At 32.4% G+C, this 6,686-nt stretch overlaps 1 pseudogene; it reads right to left on the bottom strand.

The window, feature by feature from the left end:
- Nucleotides 1–2,128: 2,128 nt before the first annotated feature.
- LOC122038377 lies at nucleotides 2,129–3,894 on the bottom strand (annotated as a pseudogene).
- Nucleotides 3,895–6,686: the final 2,792 nt, after the last annotated feature.

The following is a 6,686-nucleotide window of genomic DNA, read 5'->3' as shown; positions in this document are numbered from 1 at the left end:
CGTGGTGTGCGACGGAGAAGAAAGGAGAAGAAATAAAATGAGAGGAGGAGAAGAAAACCCTCCAAGCGGTTAGGGCAAGGATCGGGGAGAAGAAGAAGGCGCGCACGGTAGAGGAAACGGGGAAAAAAGAAATAAAGAAAAAATAAAAAGGAAAATCAACATTTCCTCACTTAAATATGGTAGCCTAAACAGGCTTTTCCGGGCCTCATTTTATCCTCGTAACCTGAGTCATACGAGCTCCGAAAAATTCTCAGAAAATTTCTAAAAATTTCGAAAAATTCTCTTATCATTAATCGCCATTTTTCGGTATTTTACAAAATTAATGTACCGAAGTAAACTATTATTAAAAATTAATAGTGAAGCCCTTGTTTTTTAAATTCTGAAGTAAAAAATAATATTTTACTTCACTAGTATTATTAATGAAGTTAATTGTTATATATTACTTCGTAATTAACAATCGCTGAAGTAAAGAGTGGTGAATAGGGGTGAGCATTCAATTAATTCGGTCCATAAATTAACTGAATTAACCGAAAACTGATTTAGTGTTGGCTAACCAAATCAAATCAAAATTTTACTAAAACTAAATTAATCAAATTAGTTATTTCAATTAACACCGAATTAACTAAATTTGTTTAAAATAACAATAAAAAGAATTTATATAAAATTAATATCAAATTAACTGAATGCTCACCCCTAGTGGTGAAGTAAAAAGTCAAAATTCTACTAGTGAAATACCACAAATAGGGTCATAGCGACCCTAATTAGTTGTGTAGTTCCCTAGCCCAGAGCTATTTTACCATATTCAGAATTCAGTAGTTTCAATAAATTTCCTATATTAGTTCGTCTTGGCCCAGATATAGAACTATCCTCAATGGCTTGTGTAGCCATAAATCCTATTTATTTAATCATTGGTTGAGATTTGTTGACTTTGTATGTCGTTTTGTTGTAGTTGTAAATAAATGATCTTATTATAGATCCATTGTATTGTGATCTTGAAATTGTCTAAAAATGGAAATAACAACCCTAATCGCCATCTTTATATCTGGTTTACTAGTAAATTTTACTGGGAATGCCTTATATACCACTTTTGGGCAACCCTCTCAATAACTAAGAGATCCATTTGAAGAACACGAGGACTAGTTGAAGTAATGAGTCTTCCAAGGACTAGTTGAAGTAATGAATCTTCCATAATGAAAAATTATTCTACTTTTTTAGTTGGAACCTTAGGCGGTTCTCGAAAAAAGATGACGAAAAAATTATCCCTAAAGTAGAGACTAAAAGGAATGTACAAACCAATGCTTACATAGATTCGATTGTTGTTTACAATTATAGCTTTCACACCTATTCATTTGGCATCATTTACCATATAGTATAAAATATAAATATAAATATAAAGAAAAGGAAAAGAAAAGATAGTGATTCAAGTCAAGATTTCTTAAGTACTCTAACCCTATGTCAAATAAAAAAAAAGAGGCGAAAGATACTAGAGCAATCTTGTATCAAACTACTTGTCTCCTCATAGTTGGATCTAGGGATGTAAATGAACGTAACTTGTGAACAAACTTGGTGTTCGGCTTGATAAGAGCTTGTTTATGTTCGTTCAATATACACAAAATCAATTAAACAAATAAGCTTGAATAACTCATTAAACTAAACAAACAAGTTTGAACACATATGTGTTCAGCTCGTTAACGTTCGTGAACAATGTTCGTGGATAACATTTATGAACAATATTCATGAACCATATTCATTAATAAAATTCTTATCACTATGTTAAATAAATAATAAAATAAAATAAACAAATAAGTTTGAATTATCAAGCTCAATAACCAATCAAACGACTAAAAATTTCAAACAAGTTTGAATTGAGAGTTCGATAATATCTAAACGAATCAAGCTTGAACCAAGCTCATATCAAGCTTGAATTAAGAGATCGATAACAGCTAAATGAACCAAACTCAAACCAAACTCCAAACAAGCTCAAGCTCATAAAAAAACAAACCAAGCCAAGCCTATACAATCATTTTAAAGGCTTGGTTCATTTTAAGCTTGGCTCGCTTAGCACGGCTACCTTATCAAACAAGCTTGAACACCCCAAATCTCGGCTCAGCTCGGCTCGTTTACAACCCTAGTTGGATCTCCTTTTTTTTGGGAATGCTCTAAATTCCACTTGAGCATCCAAATTTGGATCAATACTAGCAAAAACATCTTTGAACAAGGTTCTAGTGTCATACCAAATGTGTCTGAAAAAGAAGAGCAAAGCAAACATAGCATGACCAAAAGTTAACTAACCCCTTAGACTGCTATGAAAAATGCCATTAAATTTTAAAGTAGCCCGATCTAATTCAAAATTTTCACCTAATTGGGCACATCTAGCATATTTTTTAACAGTCGAAGGATCACTATAACTGACTCCATTGAGTTCGCCACAATAGAACTCAACAGTTACACATATTTGTTCAACAATATACTTTGATTCTGCTCTCCTAAAAGGAACATAGGCTCTCACAATTCGTCTCCATCCATCAAAACTATTAGAAATGTTTCAAAGAAAGTAGGCATATAACGTACAAAAAGCTCGTGCCCTTCTTTATCTCTAAAGACAGGGTGCCCTAACCATCCAACAACTATTCCACCCCTGTTATCCATTGACCCTAGTCTAAATAATCCCCCCCTTTGCTGAACTATTACCAATGTAATCATAAAAAGCTAATTTTTCAAGAATTTTAGACCAAGCTTCTGATCAACTTAGATTTTCATCTAGTTCGGTGCTAACTCTTCGGTATATTTCTTGTTGAAAGTATCCTTGATCCCACTGATAATGAGTGGGACCAAATAATTCGATTGAAGTTGTTGCTGAACCATACCACATAGTTCCAACAACAACGAAAGCTACAAAAGAAAAAAACAGCAATGATACTATTAGAAAGTACAGTTTCAATATTGCCCATACATAATCCTTTGTATAGACGTTGATGCGGATGGACACTAAGATGGAATAAGCCTACTAACATGCCCAATGTACCTGCTACAATATGATGAGAGGCAATTCCTCCAAGAACAAAAGGATCAAAGCCTTCCGCACCCCATGCAGGACTTACAGGTTGTACTTTTTCAGTTAGTCTATAAGGATCGGACACCCATATTCTAGGACAATACAAACGTATTACATGAAATGTGCCAAAACCAAAGCAAGCCAATCCTGAGAGAAATAAATGAATTATAAAGATCTTAGGCAAAGCCAAAGAGGGTTTGCCAGTACGTTCATCGCAGAAATATCACCCAATGTCAGATAGCTGCCAAGAAGCACAAACCAGAAAACACAATATGTGGCCCTACCACACCCTCATAACTCTAAATACATAGATTCATAATAATTCCCCCTGAAATACTCCAACCACCCCCCATGAATTGGTTATTCCTAAACGAGTCATGAAGGGTATAACGAACATACCTTATTTCACATTGGATCGAGAGTGGGGTCAGAGGGATCAAAAACTGTTAATTCGTATAAAGTCGTTAAATTGGCCCAACCAGCAACTAGGGCTATATGCATTATATGGACCGAATGAGGTCGCAGGGTCGATCATCGGGGCAGCTGGTTGACCCCGCGGGTCATCCGAGTTGGTATGTGGCGGGTGTTGCCACAATGAGGTCGCAGGGTCGATCCTTGGGGCAGCTGGTGAATAAATCCTCTATCCCCGTATTACACCCTGTCCGTCACATGTTCGCTCGGATGTTGCGATTTACCTCCCTCGTGATGGCCTTGGGTCGGGTACGGCGGGGGCGCTGGGGGCGAGCGTTTTGCCTTTTTGCCACAATTATATGGACCGAAAGAAATCGACTAGGATCATTTAATGCGATAGTATGAGAACGATACCAAGGCAAATCCATGGAAATATCTCTTTATAAAAAAAAAAAAAAAAAACTAGAAATGATGTCACTTTATTTTATCGCATTGGAATTGGAAAAGACTATACTATGTGCCAAGGGTAGATTCAAGATTTTTAATTTAGGGGGGCGCATATTAAATGATAAAAATAATTATGATAAAGATATGTTCACTCTCAAACAGCTTCCGAATTCTCTATTTATGATTGGAATCGAGCTCAAAACTTCCTAGAAATCACCATCCCAAGTTATATGGTGGTCGATGAGATGACAACGGCGAACAAGTTCGTGTGTAGCTCTGACATGAAACAAGGGCCAATAGCTCGTCTCAAGGTCACTATATTATTTTAAAATTTTGGGTATCAAACTAATAACAAAAAACTTAGATTGTGGACTTTCCATAAAATAGTCTATAACCTCTACTTCCAACAGTTGCTTAGTCACTATTCTGTAAAAAGGTCTTATCCTTGCCCTAGTCTCCATGTAAATCCACCTCTGCTATGTACCTAACTTTTCAGTAGATTCAGTATGAGAAAAGGTCAATATTTATTCTGTTATTTTCATTAAAAATAAGGTAAAAATTCTGTTCATAAAAGCATACCCAATAAGTACCAATACGCAATGGGAGGATTACTTCTACTTTGGGGAAACAAATACATAGATACTTGTTTATCATTCCAAGGATTGATACGTTAGTTAAATTTTCTCTTTATTCATTCTATCTTACTCTATAAATCTTTCAATCTATGTATAAAATACAATAAGAGAAAAAGGGAGAAAGATAATAAAGTCATTGTTACGTTTCCATTTTAACGTGGAGTATAGTACTCAATTTTATCTTTAAATTAATGTCTGTTGGTGTTCCAAAAGTACTTGTTCGAAATCCCAGAGAGGAAGATGCAACTTGGGTTGAGTTATAGTGCGACTTGTCAGACATATTGAGTCATATAAAATTTACCCATTTTCTTCCCCGATCGAGATATCCTCTGTTTCGCCCAAGAAATATTGTATTGAGGGAAGCATCAATCATTCGGAGCATGAAGTATAATTAGATCAATTTATTTATATTTGCATTTTGAGATCTATATTATTAATTAGGAGGATTTATGGTTCATTTGGAAAAACAAAACTAAAGTATTGAAATTATAAAATAGTTGAGTTGGGAAAAGACATGAAACGAATTTAAAAAAAATGGTATTAAGATTATTTACCCTATATGTGCAAATAAAATTCAGACAAATCTTTTTTCTGAGTAGAACATGAACCTAAAAGAATCACAAGGGCCCATTCAAGAACAAGAAAATGCATCGTCATTTAAATATTGATTAAATAATACATCAATGATAGAGATTAGTTCAATTTCAATAAGTTCAATAAATTCTTTTTTAATAGGTAAGGAAATGAGAACGCATCTCATGTTTTCTGAAAAATGGAAGAAAAATATTTTTTTTGAAAAAACTATTTTAAGTTAAAGAAAAAAGAAATAAAACAAGAATCGATATAGTGATTCTATTTTTTTCCATTTCATTTTGATTTTGAACCGTATGCATCCAAAGGTACGTGTATGACTCCTAGAGGACTAAAGGACAAGATTTTGTTCTAATCAACCGACTTTATCAAAAAAGATTAATTTTTTTAGGACAGGAGGTCAAGGAGGAGATTTTGAATACTATTATTGGTCACATGGTATAATTCAATATAGAAGATCAGACTAGGAATCTTTATTTATTTATTTATTTATTTATTTATAAACTCTCCTAACGGATGGGTAATATCAAGAACAGTTATTTTTGATACTATACAATTTGTGATACCCGACATACATACAATATGTTTGCAATCTTGTGATGGTTTAAAGTATACATAAGCTCGCCGATCTTAATTGCCTCAATCAATATTATTTGTATAGTAAATCTTTGATAATTGAACTCAACACCCCAATCTAAAAATTCAACCAATCGAACGTAACTAATCAAGAATAGGATTAACCAATCAACTAATCTAATTTAAAATTTTAATTTGTTTAATTTAAATTTTTGTTTTTTTAATATTTTTTTATTTATTTGATTTGATTTTAAAATTTATAAATCAGTTTAACTAATTAAATTGAAATAATATGCATCAACATTCAAATATTGAATGTCAATCAATGATGTCATTAGTTGACTAATGGTGTTATCAATCGAGATTATTTAATTCTATAATCAACTGAGCTAATCGATTTTATTCGATTTGATTAGTTAAATTTTGATAATAAAGCTCGGCCAATTTGATTTGCCTAAAAAAATCAGTTTAACCCTTTTTGATTTGTTCGGTTTGATTTTAAAACGATGGTTTATCCTTATAAAAGAATAATGTAAACAATAAATAAATACCAGGGACAGAGATTAAATCAATAATTCTTTAAAAATAATATTAAGAATAAAAGAATAAAGTAATATTTAAAACATCCGGGCAAAAGATTTAACTTATCATATTTTTTTTCTAAAAGCAATTATAATATTTTTATTATGTGACGGTATAACTTTTTAATTTTAATAATTTAATAATTTGTATGTTTCCATATTTATATATTATGGAATACATCAATCTTCATATATTCTTATATAAAATTATAATCACTATAAATGATTTACACAAGATAAAATTAAGAGAAAAAAAATAATCTAAGTACAAAGATAAAATTATCAAAAAGTCAATCTGCAAGATCAACATCTATCTATATACACGTTGTATCCCTTTATTTATACCACAACAATTCTATTTCAATTACCTCACATCTCTTCTTCTTCTTC

Source organism: Zingiber officinale, chromosome 1B (assembly GCF_018446385.1).
Source record: "Zingiber officinale cultivar Zhangliang chromosome 1B, Zo_v1.1, whole genome shotgun sequence".
NCBI lineage: Eukaryota > Viridiplantae > Streptophyta > Magnoliopsida > Zingiberales > Zingiberaceae > Zingiber > Zingiber officinale.
This window is presented reverse-complemented; position numbering and strand designations above follow the sequence as displayed.